The sequence below is a fragment of the Grammomys surdaster genome, unplaced genomic scaffold (assembly GCF_004785775.1).
Source record: "Grammomys surdaster isolate TR1022 unplaced genomic scaffold, NIH_TR_1.0 126313, whole genome shotgun sequence".
NCBI lineage: Eukaryota > Metazoa > Chordata > Mammalia > Rodentia > Muridae > Grammomys > Grammomys surdaster.
In genome coordinates, this window is record NW_021621113.1 from 10,893,483 (window position 1) to 10,909,798 (window position 16,316).

The window sequence follows — 16,316 nt, forward strand, 5'->3', positions numbered from 1 at the left end:
TGTGTGTGTGTGTGTGTGTGTGTGTGTGTGTGTGTGTGTGTGTGTGTATGTGTGTATATATGAAATTATGCTGCCAAAATTTTGTTCAGTATTTTCATACTTCACAGGTAAAATAATTTTGTTTGCTGTTCATTGTGCACAGTGCTGCGTTTCCAGCCAGCACACTATCTTACCAAGGCCCTGTTACTTCTGATCACATCCGAGATTGCCCATCCTCTCAAAGACAGGCCTCATTATAGTTCATGTAGGCCTTCACCAGGTAACCTAATCAGTTAAGAAGCATGTGGTTAACAAAGCATCAGTTTATCGTCTCAGCTAAATGATTTAAATGAGGCCAATGTACCCTAGAGAGTAATGCTGCAGGAAGCAGCCAGGGAAGTGAAGCGGACATGGTGCTAGTGTAAAAACCACAGTGTTTGGAAGATGATCAGGATGCAGTTCAAGACCAAGGTGCTAGGCCCAGTGTCATGGGATGTCCTTCCTCCTCAATTCTGGAGTTTGTATGAGTTCCCTGATACTATTGCCTATAACCCCATTCCTTAATGTGGAATGTCCACTTTGTACTTTCTGTTATTTTTCTTGATGTTCTTCTCTTAGTCTTAAAAGATTAATGGCGTCTAAAAGGACATGACATCCTGGCTGTAGTTCTCTCTGTTCAGGGCATCATCACTTGACTCAGTTCTCAGGGCGTCTGCCTAGGGAATGTAATTGCTTAAGAACATTGGGCAGCAGACTTTGTTTTTGTTTGTTTACTTGCCTACTTGAGAAGTTTGCAGTATAATTCTAGCTGGCTTGCGTTCTCCATCCACCTGCCTCATCCTTGCTAAGGTCAGGATTACAGGCGCGTGCCACTGTGCATCACCGTGCCTGTGCCAGCCTACTGCAGAGCCTCTTCTGTTGACATGACTGAAGATTGTCTTCTTTTAGGAAGCTTGAGCAGTTTTACTGAGGAATGCTTTCGTTTACCAAGCAGACAATTTATAGAAATTAGTATTTGAACAGCAGTTGTCAGTAGCCACTCCCCTGGAGTGAGGGAGGTCAGTTGTCCAGTTACCATGTTTAGGAAGTAACTAAAAATTTGAAGGGTTCGGAGCATACTTTAAGGTTCACATTGGAAATGGAGAAGTTGGAAACAGAATTGGTGACTCAGAAGCCAGCTGGCTCATTTACATAACCATTTGGCAACCTTTAGAAAGGGAGGAGGTAGCTAAGGCCTGGAAGCTAGCCTGGAAGAATCTGAGTAGGAAGGGCCAACCTGCAGGTATCATTCTTGTTTCTTGTACTTTGAGGATGGCTATGACAACTTCAACTTCAATAAAGGCAGAAGATTAAAGAAACCATTTGAAGACAAATGCCAAAGTACTAGAAAGAGAGATTATAAAGCTTATTATTTATATAAAAAATGAAATATTAAAAAGTTGGGTACATATGCAAGGGAGTTTTGTCTTCCACTTAGCTGGTCCTAACTCTTAAAAGCCATAAGGAATGAAGACTTGTTGAAGAGTGGCTGGCTCTTTGAGGAGAATAGCATCACACTGGACAGAAGTGCCATGAGGGTTCCCTAAGGAGTGCTCTGTCATTAGGAGTCAGAAGGACAAATTCTAAAACACACCAAGTCTTGCTCAGATTAGAGATGGGCGGTAGGCATATGGGACTCTGGAAACATTAAAGTAATTTTAACTGAAAGCTGTTCTTCCCAGATCCCGGAGCGTGAATTGTTCATGGCAGAGTACAGGCCAGTGTTTATGGGCAATCTTGTTCCAGATTGCCATTTCCAAGGTAATAGCTATTTGTTCAACACTCTAAGTGTCTCAGGCACCGTGCAACCCAGGTGTGGTTATTTCTTTCTTGGAGATTGAGGAGGAGTGATTTGACAGGTAGGATAGTATCTTTGGGAAGTGGCCAAGTCAGCACCCCTCAGTTCCCAGCTTCTGTGTAGTTTCCTGGTGCTCAGAATTGAACTCAGTGGTCTGGCCCATGTGAGGTAAGTGCTTTGCCACCAAGCCACGTTCTCTACTTGCAGTTCTCAACTTCTCCACTTTCTGTGTAGTCTCAGAGTTCACTAGCACACTTCTCTTCAGGTTCATTTTTAGATAAGCTAGGCTTTTAAAACTCATTCTGGAAACACAAGTACCATTCACAGTATGGTCTCTGAAATATCATTTCTGGGCTGGAGAAGATGGCTCAGCAGTTAAGGGCACTTGATGCTCTTCCTGGATATCAACATTCATGTCTGAGCACCCATGTCAGGTGTTTCTCACCATCTGTAACTCAAGCTGCGGGCAGTCTGACATCTTCTCTTGGCCTGTGGGAAAAGCATACACACTGTACCCATGTGTGCACACACAGATACACACAAAGTTAAAAAAGAAGAATGTTTCATAATGCTTTAGTGTCGGGAGAAGGCTCCATAGATAATTACTTGCCGTACAAGCCGTGAGGACTCTTCTCTAACCCTTCTAGCTCCTTCATTAAAAGCTGGCTATGGCGGCATCATATTCCAAGCTCTGGGTAGCAGGACCAGGAGTATCCTGGGGTCTCATTGGCCAGATGTCTAACCATTTGGTGAAATCTATGTTTGGTGAGAAACCCCATCTGAAGAGATAAGGTGGGGAAGGACTGAGGATGATAACCTGATCTTCCATACAGGCGCACTCGGGCACACACCTGCACATGCGCACATGTGAGCTGCACGCTGTACACACAGAAAAGAAAAAGTATGTTTTAGTTTTTAAGCAGTTAGCATGAAACACCTTTGCTAAACAGTAGGCTTTGATAAAAACCTATCTGCACATGGATGGTGGTGGCGGCTCATGTCCTTTAATCAATCCCATGGAGGCGGAGGTAGGCATATTTTTGAGTTTGAGGCTAGCTTGGTCTACAGAATTCCAAGGCAGCCAGGGTTACACAGAGAAACCTTGAATGAAAAACCAAAACCAAAAATATTTAAAAACAAAGGAAGAGGAGTTCTAGGATTCACAGAAGATTGTCTGCTGTGATCAGTGGATGGGTGTGAGCCTTAGCTGCAGATCGTTTTTGATAAAAATGATCTGGAGACTAAATAGAGATGGGCGACAGGAAGAAGGCAGCACAGATGAGAGAGAGGGTGTAAGAGCGGATGTAAGCAGTGTTGGGTCTAGCCCAGGCCCTGTCAAATAGATGCTGTCAACATCTGTGGACTCAGGCCAGACGATGGTGGCACACGCCTTTAATCCCAGCACTTGGGAGGCAGAGGCAGGTGGATTTCTGAGTTCAAGAGTTCGAGGCTAGCCTGGTCTACAGAGTGAGTTCCAGGACAGCCAGGGCTATACAGAGGAACCCTGTCTCAAAAAAAAACAAAAACAAAAAACAAAAACAAAAAAACCAACCAACCAACCAAACAAAAAAAATCTGTGGGCTCAGTGAACCAACAGGCTTGTCTGCTTGCTCCCGATGTTTCCTGGTGGGAAGGAACTGTGTTGCTGTGCTCTGTAGGGTGTGCCAACCCTTGAACACTGTGGTAGTTACTGTTGTAAGACTATGAAGCCCCTTAGGCATAAATGCGGGCATCCACCATGGCCCAGGAAAAACTGTGGCATGTCACACTTGAACTCACTGTAAAGGGTGGTGCTCCTGGGAGCTCCCTGGGGTGTCACTGAGACATCCCACTCTATCCTTTCTTCCCACTGGAGTAAGTGATTGATACCAGAGGCCCATCCCCTACAGAAGTTCATTTCATGGCTTGGGTCTTGGCCTGGGTGACTGTGATGGATGCCCAGGCTTGATGAGGAAGGGGGAAGTGCCTTTTGCTAGAATTGAGTTCCTGTAGAGCAGAACAGCTGCTGTGTAGAGCACACACAATCAGTTTGTAGAGTCCTGTCATCAAGTAAGCACCCGTGGAAATATGAGCCGTGTTTGGATGCAGAGAGTGCTGTCCCACTAATCAGAGGATTTTTAGGCATTGCAACACTAGAGATTTGTTTGCTTTATTATTATTATTTTAATATGTTACTAGTATTTCAGTTTTTAGAGTATGGCGTGAAACCAGTTTGCTTTCAAAATTGTCCCATTCTAGGACTCTGTTAACAATGGTAAACATTTTGACTTGGGTTGCTGAGGGTGACAGGTAGAGCTGTTGAAATGGTTACTGATGAGTGACTAGAAGGGTGTCAGTGTGCCGAGGATAGTGCTCATCAGCTCGTCATTGTGAGGTCACAGGGAGAGCGACTGGACGGCTAATGTGGGCTAAATACATACTGTGCCTTAAGTGGTTGAATTGCCTAAAACATTCACTCAAAACTCCCAGGAGCCACAGTTAAGGATGCTATTTGTGGCAGATAACATTTAAGACACAGCCCTTCACGTTTGTACAGTGTCCCTGGTGTTGCAAAGCAGCTTCATGTAGCAACAAAGAACCTCTCCACTGGGGCGCTGTGGAGAGGCCTGGAGAGAAGCGGAGCCTTGCAGTTTGTAAACGCCGTGGGAAGAGAACTTCAGTTAGATAACTAAAAAGAGATTGGTTGATGATCTGTTGGGGAACCCCTTCAGCACAGCCAGGATGTAAGGGTTTGCCTAGGTGCCTTGTGTGCTGGTGAATGCTTGTAATGCTAGCACTTGAAATAGTTGTCTCAGACTTGAAACGGAGTTTGAGACCCTCTGGGCTAAATAGTGAGTCCCTGCCTTTAAAACAAAACAAACAAGCAAACGAGAGAGTGTTGTATTTGAAAGGAAGGCTCAGTTAACGCTTTACTAAATCATCCCCCCAGCACCTCATGAAAAACCATGAATTCACCAGGCAGTGGTGGCAGGCGGCGGTGGCGCATGCCTGTAGTCCCAGCACTTGGGAGGCAGAGGCAGGCGGATTTCTGAGTTCAGCACTTTGTGAGTTCAAGGACAGTTTGAGTGCTGGGATTAAAGCCAGTGGTATTGGATTTCATCAGCAGATTTTTAGGGCCTTTAAAAAAAAATGTCTTTAATTTCAGTTTTATGATACTTTTTTTTTTTCTAAAAGTCTGTTAAGAGTGACTCACTGTAATTGCTATATATAATCTGTTTGGTTTGTAGTCCATTTTTAAGTGTGTGTATGCTTCCACGGTGTGTGCACATGTGTGGTCCTAAGAGGTCAGAGAAATTAGTCCTGCCCTTTGACCTTTGTGTGAATTCTGGGGATAGGATCCAGCTTGTCAGGCTTCTGGCAAGTATGTTTCCCACTGTGGCTGTAATTTTGCTTAAAAAGATCACAAAACTCACTCTTCAGGCAAAACTGTGTACATACATTAAAAATCCATAAAGTCGGGCTGGAGAGACGGCCCAGCAGTTAAGAGCACTGACTGCTCTTCCAGAGGTCCTGAGTTCAATGCCCAGGAACCACATGGTGGCTCACAACCATTTGTAATTGGATCCAGTGCCCTCTTCTGATGTGTCTGAAGACAGCTACAGTGGACTCATACACAGAAAATAAATAAAAATTTAAAGATATTCATAAAGTCCCTCAGAAGGTCATTAAAGTTAGTGACCTTGGCATGTCTTGAAACACAAGCAGATTAATCGTGGACCTTTCCCTAGAACCACTCAGTGGCCTTTCCGTTAAGGAAACCACAGAGTCCGAGTGTCTGAAAGTCTGCCTAGTGGCACCTCTGTTCTCTGCCTCTCTGTCAGTCAGTCCTCAGGCTGCTCCTGTGGATTTGCAATTAGTACATAGCTAAGCAGGTAATCAGCTTCTGCAGATATATATAGGTTTCTCTTTTCTGAGGTATGGGGGTGCACATGGGGAGGCCAGAAGTTGTCTGTGGAGTTGGTTCTGAAGGGCGGGCAGAAACAAGGTTGCCACGGCTGAACAAGTGCCTGCCATCCAGAGCCATGTGGCCATCCTTGGTTGAATTAGTTACTTTTTGGTGTTTGAAATTGTGAGTCCTTTTTATTGTGGACTGTTAGTCCCTTCTGAATGCCTGTGGGCTGGACTCCCACGGGGTCATTGCTTCCTCTGTGTGCAGAGGCCTTTTCCTCAGTGCTCTCAGGTCTCATTGTTACTTTTGGAGTAGTGATGGCCCTTTTCAGAAAGTTTGCCCTGTACCATTGTCCTAAAGTGGCTTTGTCCCTTAATAGTTTCAGGGTTGTACATCCCTCCAGTTTGGCATTTGACCCATTTTGATTTAGCTTTTCTGTATGGTACAAGGTAGAGAGGTAGACACCAGTATTCATCCTTTTCTGGGTAGGTGCCTGCTCCAAGAGTGAGTGGCTCCCCACTGAACGGCACTGACACTGCCAGGCTTGCTCATTTCTAGTTCAGTCAGCACTGATTTTGAAGACACTGCCCCTTCTTCCTCTTTGAATCTTCTTGGTACCCTTTTAGAGTCTTTTTCTGTGGATTTGGTTTTTTCTGAACACCTCACTCAGTCTTTGTCAGTGATCTTGTTATTACAACAGCACTAGTCTGATTTGGTTTTTGTAGATATGTGATAATATTTCAAGTGGAGAAGTGTGACTACTCGGCTTAGTTTTTAATTGCTTTGTTTGCTGTTTGGAGTCCTTGGAGGCCCTGTACCAGCACTCAGATGAGCTTTCTGTTTCTAGACAGCATGTCATTGAGCTTTGGTAGCAAATGTGCTGAACTGTAGCTCATGTGGGGAGGGCTGGCACTGAGATCTATTCACAGGTAGCATTTTCTGCTTTCTGTAGCCTGTGTGACCTTTGTAATTTTCTTTGTGAGTCTTTCATTGTTTGAGATTGGTTGCCACTTCGGCATCTTATCATTGTAAATACTTTGTAAGTGAAACTTTCTATTTTTCTCTTCAGATAATTGAATCTCCACAATGGTTCTGTATGTTGACTTTGTATCCTACTCTACTGAAATCTTAGTTCTGATATTTTGTGTGTTTGAGTGTTTTTTGGGGAGTGGTGCTAGGGAGATACCCTGGGGTGGGCCTTTACCCCATCTCTCCATGTTGGGCACCAACTCAGGCCTTTGTAATAAACTGCAAGTGCTGAAATGTAGCCACAGCCTCGCTAAGGTTTTCTGCATCACTAGGAAGATAACATGTATGTTGTCTTGGTTTTCTATGAGATTTTAAACAATTTCCTTTTCTTTCCTGTTTGCTGGGTCCTCCTCTATCTTTGGGCAGGATCCTTCTCTTTCCTGATCTTCAAAAGACGTGCTTAGACTTTTCCAGTAAGTGTGATGTCTGTTGTGGTCTTGTGTGTGGCTTTTAATATGCTGAGGCAGTTTCTATTCCTGGTTTCTTAGCTTTTTAATTGATTGTGAAAATGTGTGGTACTTTGTGAAGGGTTTTGGTCTGAGTCAGTTTGTGCACACAAGTGCAGGTCCTGCCCAGGCCAGAAGAGGGCGGGATCAGATCCTCTTGGAGCTGAAGTTACAGGCAGCTGTGAGCCACCATATGGGTGTTGGGGACTGAATTCAGGTCTACTAAAAGAGAGTAGTGGCTCTCCGGCCTTGTAAAGTGGATTTTGTGCACTGTACTTTAAGATTTACCACCATTACATGGGATTTATTTCTGGAATACAAGGATGACTCAATATTGAAAACTGATCATTGCAGCCTGTCCCATGAGCTTAAAGAGTGACAGTGATCAGTTCAGCTGACACAGAAACACTTCCCAGTGCCCAATGCCCTGCTATGACAGGAACACTCAGTTAATCAAAAGTGGAAGGAAACTACCTCAACAGAACTGAAGCTTCATTCGGGAAAATCCACAGTGAGTGTCTCCCTTAATGATGAACCTGTACTGTCGGGTTTTGTATCAGCTTGATACAAGCTAGAGTCATCAGAGGAGGAGGAGTCTCAGTTGAGGAAATGTCTCTATGAGATCCAGCTGTAGGGCATTTTTTGAGTTAGTGACTGGTGGGGGGAGGGCCCAGCCTTTTGTGGGTGGGGTCATCCCTGGGCTGGTCGTCCTGGATTCTATATGAAAGCAGGCTGAGAGTTCATGAAGAAGCAAGGCAGTAAGGAGTGCCCTTTCATGGCCCGTGCATCAGCTCCTGCTTCGAGGACCCTGCCCTCCTTAAGTTCCTGTCCTGGCTTCCTTCAGTGGTACTGGATGCCATGGAAGTGTAAACTGAGTTAAAGTTAACCCTTTCCTCCCCAGCTGGCTTGATGGTCACTGTTTGACCACAGCAGTAGAGATCCTAATTAAGCACCTACAGATTAGGAACAAGATGTCTGCAGTCACTGTGTATTGTCTCTCTTAAGAAATACCTCACAGGCTGCGTGTGGTGACATTTGTCTTTAATCCCAGCACTGGAGAGGCAGAAACGGGCAGGCAGATCTCAGTGAGTTCAGAGCTAGCCTAGTCTATGTAGTGAGTTCCAGAAGAGCTGCATAAAGAAACCTTGCCTCAAAAAAGAAAACAGAATGAACAAAAACTCACAGATTTTTGTATAATTAAAGTAGATGTGTACCCAACAGGAAGTAAACTGAGTAGTCAGGGGATTTTTGCCCCATTCTTTGACATGGTCTGTCTTTCTACTTCATTGTAATGTTTTAATGAAAATGTGTGTACATGTCCCATAGCCTGTGTCTGGAGGTCAGAGGACAGTTTGTTGGGGGTCAATACTGTCCAGTGTCCATCTGCCTGCCCCCTCATCTTATCTATCTGTCTGTCTGTCTATCTATCTATCTGTCTATCTATCTATCTATCTATCTATCTATCATCTATCATCTATCTATTTTTGGTTTTTCGAGACAGGGTTTCTCTGTGTAGCCCTGGCTGTCCTGGAACTCACTCTGTAGACCAGGCTGGCCTGGTACTCAGAAATCCACCTGCCTCTGCCTCCCAAGTGCTGGGATTAAAGGCGTGCGCCACCACAGCCCGGCCCCCTCATCTTATTTTAAAGATTCGTTTTCTTTTGCCTAAGAGACCCCACCCCCAATTTTTAGTTATTTGGTCTTGATCTAAAATGTTTTCTCTCCTAGAAAAGACTGGTTGCATGTCACTGATTGACAGCTTACTCTGCTGACTTGTCTCTGTACGGTTCCTATTATATGGTTTTTATGTTTGAGTCTTTTTTTTTTTTTGACAGTTACAGTTTGACATAGTACAAATAAATTTATTCTTTACATTTAAAAATCCAGCTCAGAGAAGATGTCTGTTGAAGAATTTAAGCAAGAATAAATAAATGTGTGTTCTGGAGAAGCAAATTAGTGAGTGTGTCTGGACGGAGGCATCGAGGGTGACCCTGGGCCCTGTGCTTTATCTTGGCCATTCAGTCACATGCTCCCCTCAGGAGTATTAGAGCATGTTTTGCTGCCTTAATCATTTGTTTTTAGTTTTTAGTGCATGAGTGTGTTTATGTATGCACGCACACACTGTGGGAGTCAGCTCTCCTTCCTCAGTGGGTTTTGGAGACTAAACCTAGGTTGTCAGCAAGCACCTTTACCCGTTCAGCCATCTTGCTAGCTCTCCTTAGTATATTAGTTATGCTTGTCACTTTTGTCCAGGTTCACTGCAGATACCACACTTGAACCTTTCAGCCGATTCTCACTGCTTTTATGTAATAGCTGGCTTCGTTAAACGTGTCTGAGGACAGCACACACTGCTTCGTTGAGCATCTTATGTTTCCCTTGACACAGGATTTTAGTCTCATTCTTCTACCTCACCTTGTTCTGACTTCTGCAGTGTGCCGTCCAGTTCCTGTTCATGACCTGTGCACCCCCCCCCGGGGCCCCCCCCCCCCAGTTATTTCTGGCTTAGGTCACATGTTCCCTTGTTTTAGAACTCTGTTCTGTGATGCTCCTTGGAGTGCCTCTCTAAGATGCTGCTCTCCTTTCACTGATGACTGGAAGGAAGGTCATTGTTTACTAAGTAGTCACTATTGAACCTGCCTGGAAACCTCCAGTGACATTCTCTCCTTTGTACACTTTCGCTACTTCTACAGTGTCTTGTATTCTAGGTGTTTAGTGACTTGTGAATCACTTGTGCACCTGACACGCCCTGCCCCTGTCTCTCTGCTCTCAACAACCAACCAGAATTGTATACACTTACCAGATTGCTTCTCTTACTCTGACCTGAGGAAAAAGACTTTGGGAACCAAATGCTGATTGCTGGTGATCAGTGGAAAGGGAAGCAGTTTTGCTCTTCAGGATGCCCTAGAGCAATGCGTTAGCAATGTGCTTGTCATTTGCAAATGTGCAAGCTTGGTACTTGCCTCCAGGTGGATACGGGTGGATAGGGTGTGACCATGTTGAGGTCTATTGCCAGCCTGAAGGACTGCTAGCTGTCTTGCTTTTGTTTTTGTCTCACTAAGAACTTGATGAGTAGGTTGGGGTGGGTGCAGAGCCCTGCTGTGGTTAAGCTGATCTCCATCATAGACGATGGGTATCACTGTGTCCATGGTAGGAAACTGACTTACTGGTGGGAATGGGAAAGGCAGCAGAAAGTTACGGTGTGGTAGTTGTGGAGAGCCAGGGGTGGGTGACTCAGCTCTCCTCTGAAGCTGCTCATGTGATGTCTGTTCATCCTCAGGGTGAGCTCTCTGGGAGTCACATTACACTGCAGGCAATGTTGACTGAGCCTGCTCAGCCATGATCTAAATATAACTTATGTGGGTATTGTTTTGTTTTTATATTTTGTTTAGTATTGCAAGATGGGAGTCATATTGGAGACCTAGTATTGAGTGTTTTCCTTTCTAAATGATTGTATCTTCCTCCAGTACTATTGCTCTACTGTTAACATTATGATGGGGTGTTTAGACACAGAAGAGCAGTGGAAGATAATGGTCTTATTCTCTAGAAGGCGACTTGGTACCCTGTCATGTGTTTTCTACTCAGATAGCCTTTTAGTGCAATCACTGATGCAGTCCTTGTTAAATTTTTCTGTAGGAACTCTTTTCCTTGTTGAGAGGTGCATGTATGCCATTGCTGGGCGTCCTTGCTACTGAGTCCTGTGGATCTTGGGTTCTGTTCTTTGCAGAGTTTCTGAGCCATGTACTGAGTGTTTAGCGTGTCCCCCATGATCATGATGCCTTTGAGGGTAGGAGCTCTGAGAAGCCCTGGCTCACAATCACACTTACTCCTTGTCTGTGTCTGAGTTGTTATGGTTGTGACCTCTTTTTGACACTTGGGAGTTCCTGCTCTTTGAGGTGCAGTACAGGTACTCCACTAACAAGAGTTCTATATTATCTTGAAAGGGAGAGGCTGTCTGGATTCATTAAGAAGGAAGCACAGTCTTCTGATTGCCTAGAGCTTGACTGGTGGGGGGAGTGTTGGCTCACTGACACCATGCACAGGGCCTGATGCTGTATGAAAAGACAACACATTATAAACTGTGTACTTGTATTTCATGAGTTATTTTACTTAGAGACAGGAATCTCTTTATGTCTCCCTGCTTGGCCTGCAACTCATTTTGTATACCAGGCCGGCCTTGAATTCACAGAGATCTACCTGCTTTTGCCTCCTTAGATCTGGGATTGAGGTGTGTGCCACCACACCCAGCTCTTTTCCTGTTTTAGAAGAATGTTAGTCAAACCTGAGCAGCTGTTTTCCAGCATTACATGGTTACACTGTCCAATGTGACCCCCATTGCAGCACTTTTTAGTTAATGCAGTCCTTAGGAATTCTGTGCTCACCTAGAGTGGCATTTTTATTGCATGTCTTGGATTGATTTCACATCAGTGGGACCTGGTGTGGACCCCATTTGAAAGGTGCCTCTGGTTTAGATGTGGTCACATATATACTCCTTTCTTAATTGATGGATCACATATTGGTCCTACTGGATTATTATCATATCTGAGCCTGGGGAAATAAGATGGTGGCTCAGTAGATAAAGTGCTCGCTGCCAAGCCTGGCATCTTAAGTTCAGCCCCACACCCACTGAAAGAACTGATAGCCACAGTTTGCCTCTGACCTCCCAGTGTGCCATGGTGTACACAAGGGCACACATGTAATACACAACATATTTTCTTAAGTGTTCTAAAGATAAGTCTCAGGTTAAATGTTCTGCTGAATTAATTATTTGTTTCAAATAACAGATAATGAAGCTCTAGGTTGACTCAGGTACTGTCCAGTTAAACTCAGATTTGGGGACAGGAAGAGGGATTGCTGTTGTTCTAACCTCAGTGAACTTCCCTTGCCACACCAACTGCCATGTGAAGACTGTGGACTCCTTGAGTCCTTTAAGTGTCTGTGATGTTTCCTGTTGGCATTTGGGGCACTTTGGTTTTGTTTTCAAATGATACCTCTTGCTTGTAAAATGAGAAAAGATTTGCTTTCTAAAATGGGAAAATAGTGTCTCTTGCCTGAATTCTCAGTCTATCCTTGACAAATAACAGCTAAGAGCTGTTCCTCACAGCCCTCTGAATTTTAGATAGTTAAAGTGATTGTGTTTGTGGTGTTGTGATGGAACCCAAGGTTTTAGGTGTCTGGGAGGCCTCTGCCATTAGATGTAGGTCTTTCTTCCCACACTCTGCTTTGCTACTGATTCACACAAGGTGCCAGGAAATTGCTCAGACTAGCCTTAAACTCACTTCATGGCCTTGAATTTAGGATTCACCTCCCCCATGAATATATTTCTAAATGTCTCGGTGCTGATATATGTACATTTACCTAATTCTTTTAAGATTAACTGTCTCGCCAGGCATGGTGGTGCACACCTTTAATCTCAGCCTTCGGAAGGCAGAGACAGGTGAATGCTCTCTATGTTTGAAGCTGGCCTGGTGAGTTCCAGGACAGCCAGGGCTACATAGTGATACTCCTCACTCAACAACAAAACAAACCCTTCAGAAATGTAGAATGCTCCATTTGAGGCTGGTGAAAACGTGAATTTTGTTTGTAGACTGCATTCCTGGAAATGCAGTTTTGAGGTGAAGGAAGTCAGTGTTGTGAAGATTGAGTATTACCCAACAGCTCTTGGGAAGTCAGCAGTGTGGCTGCTCAGTCCTGTTGGGAATGTTCTTGGGAACAACTTATTATTGGTTTTTGTCCACTTGGTATTATTTACTTAAGGTGACAAATCGCCTTAAAATGAGAAATGACGTTTTATTTCCGAGTTATGTTTTAAGGGCAGTGGGTGCTCTCTGAGGGGAGCGGGGACTCTCTGAGTGCTTTCTGTCATTATTTTTGTCACCTAAATTTGTTGTTTTCCTTTGTAAAGGTAGAAAGTCCAAGCCAGGCAGTGGTGGCACACACCTTTGATTTCAGCACTCGGGAGGCTTGAGGCAGGTGAATCTCTGAGTTTGAGGCCAGCCTGGGCTACACAGAGAGACCATGTCAGGGGAGGGAGTAGAAAATCCATCTTGGCCGGGCGGTGGTGGTGCACGCCTTTAATCCCAGCACTTGGGAGGCAGAGGCAGGCGGATTTCTGAGTTCCAGGCCATCCTGGTCTACAGAGTGAGTTCCAGGACAGCCCGGGCTATACAGAGAAACCCTGTCTCCAAAAAACCCAACAAAAAAAAAAAAAAAAAAAAAATCCATCTTAGTCCCGTGCGTCTGTCTGAAGTTGCCGTAACTTGTATGTGGTTCCCCTCTTTTCTCGTCTGCCAATGGAATTCACCCTGAACCTGTTTGTCAAAATCACTATTTAAAAATAATTATCACAGGCTTAAAAGTCCTATGTAAGTGACTGAGGACTTGAGTGGTTGGCCTGTCTTCTTCAGCTTGCACTTTGGTAGCAGTTGTCTAAGCACACACCAAAGTTCATTGAAACCTAAAGTTAAGGGAAGTCTGAGCACTCCTCTGAAAGGACAGGGAGAATGCCTGTGCAGTCCTTCCTTGAGGATGGAATCATTGTTAGGGTTCTGATGTGTAGTACTTTTTCTTTTCTGTATTATAGTGCCAAATAATAAGTTTGAGGGCCTTGTAGGTACTAGGCAGTCTTCCACTGAGTTCCAGTCTGAACTCCCTTGCCCCCCGGCTTTGAGAGTTATTATAAAGGGAGAGTTATCAAAACTATCAGTAATTCTTAAAATGATACTTCACTGATCTATCCCTAGGCAGGTAGGTCAAAGATGGTTTCCACTGGTACTGGCAAGATGGTTCAGCGTGTAAAGGAATTTGCTGCCAAGCCTGATGGACCAGAGTTACATTATCCATTCCCAAGATACACAGGGAGGAAAGAGAACCAAGTCCTGATCTCCACATGTACGCAGTGACACAGGACCACATTTGGGAGGAGCACTCACACCCTAGAATAAAGAAACATGATTTTAAAATCAAGAAAAGGATGTTTTGGAGATGGAGTGTGAGATTGGTGGTTAAGAGCAGGTTTTACTCTTGCATAGCACCCGAGGTTCAGTTCCCAGGACCCACACTGGGTGGCGCACCACCGTCCATAACTCCAGCTTCAGGGAGTTAGTTACAACACCCTCTTCCAGACTCTGCAGTTACCAGACTCACACGTGCACATACCAAACACAGATACATACTCACGCAGTGAAAATAAACTGACTAATGAGAAAGACATTTGAGTTGTTTGCACACCTTTTAGTAAAACACAGTAGCGAGCTGAGTCCGTCAAGATCCTGGGTTAATCCTTCAAGTGCAGGGAGTAAATAAGGGCTGTGGAGGCTTCTGCTGCTCAGAGCGCCACAGGAGGACAGATGCCCAGAGAGACAGATGCTGACAGAATTCCTTTACCCTGCGCCATTGACAAACACCACCATGTTGCTGAGGGTATAGTAGCTTATGTTGAAACAGAACAGTCTGTGTGCCTGCACCAGAGATTGCTTTGTATATGGGTGTATGCCTGCACCAGACTATGCTTTGTATATGAGTGTGTGTGCCTGCATTACACACTGCTTTGTGTGTGTGTGTGCTCGCGCCTTTACTAGATCCTATGCGTTGCATCTGTTTGTATCTGCGTGCCTGTACCAGACACTGTGCTCTGTGTTTGTGTGCCTATACTGGGCACCATACTTTACATTTAGACAAAACTGACTTGTATGCAGTATGAATTGGCTCTTTACGTACATTCGGTGCAAATATTTAAAAAGGAAAGGATTTTTATCTTTTTAAAAGGTATGTTTAGAGCAGAAGCCTAAAAACTATAGGAAAATGAAATTATTAGTGTAATTGTTGTGATAAGAAATATGAGGTGCAGTGGTGGGTACCTGTGATTGGTCCATGCCAAGATGTACCCCGGAGAAGTGACATTATACAGCGTTTCTTTATTAGTTTGGAGCAACAGAGCTTTGTTGAGGGAGGGAAGAGGCAAGGGGACCTGGGGAAGGGCGAGAGGGAGCCAAGTGGGTGTGGAGACGGCCGGACAGACAGACAGGGAGCAGAGAGGCTCTCAGAGAGAGAGCTGGGGTGTGGATGTGGAGATGGACGGACGGACAGGGAGCAGAGAGGCTCTCAGAGAGAGCTGGGGTGGCCTGCAGTCCCTTTATCCACAGCACATACCTCACACACCTGGTGGCGCTGGTAGGTGACATGAAAGGCACATTAAAAACAACATGGACAGTTCCTTTGGCTAGACGTGTGCCATTACTACTAAATAAAAATGCTGCATCCATGAGAGTTAATTTATATTCTTCTGTGTTGAAGATGTCACTAAGACTCTGACTGGTCAGTCACTATGGCTATCAAGCATCTCTCCAGCATGGTCCAGGAAAGAACAATGGGTTCCTTTTCTGTTGAGAGAACACAGTGTACCGAGCGAGTTTGAGGTTGAACAGGAGAGCGTTTCTGTGTTTCCACACAGCGTCTAAGTCTTTTGAGACAGCCTTTGCTATTTGTCCGGGCTGGCCTCAAACTTGCAGTGTTTTACCTGCACCCTTCCTGTGCGGGATTTACGGTCTCACCACCATGCCAGCTATGATACTATATTTTCAAACATGTGAAGAAGTACTTTTTGATCAATGTTAGCCAAAATTGATAAGAAATCCACGTGTATTTTTAAAAAGTTGATGTAGTCAAGCCTTTCAGTGTAGTGATTAAAAGAATTTTTGGTAAGATAAAAAGTGAACCTGAGTCAGTTTGTTCAGTTTCATCTAAGTATTAACTGCTTAATCTTCATGACTGGGTAACTGCTTTGTTGTTCAATTTGTGGCTAAACGTAATAGAATTTGAGTAAGGAAAAAACTTAAGGTGGTGTTTGGCCTTCTTTTTCCTGTGGAGCTATCTGGGGACAGGGCTGCTGTGTTGAAGCTTTGCCCAGCACCCTCTGGCCTCCACCTCCCTCAGTCCCACTCCTTCACTGCACACGCACACGCGCACACACACACACATGTGCACGAGGTTGATGAAGTCCCTGTGGGCCCTTTGCACTCCTGGTTTGACAGAAGTGTACCTAGATTTGGTACAGTCTGCTGATGGCTCTGTCAGGAGGCACACACTACCTTCTGATGGCTCTGTCAGGAGGCATGACGTAGATTTGGTACAGTCTGCT

At 44.6% G+C, this 16,316-nt stretch overlaps 1 protein-coding gene across 12 annotated transcripts in view; it reads left to right on the forward strand.

The window, feature by feature from the left end:
• Positions 1 to 16,316, forward strand: part of Eif4g3 (eukaryotic translation initiation factor 4 gamma 3) — a 221,703-nt gene that overhangs the window by 73,069 nt on the left and 132,318 nt on the right. The gene's annotated exons all lie outside the window — the stretch shown is intronic.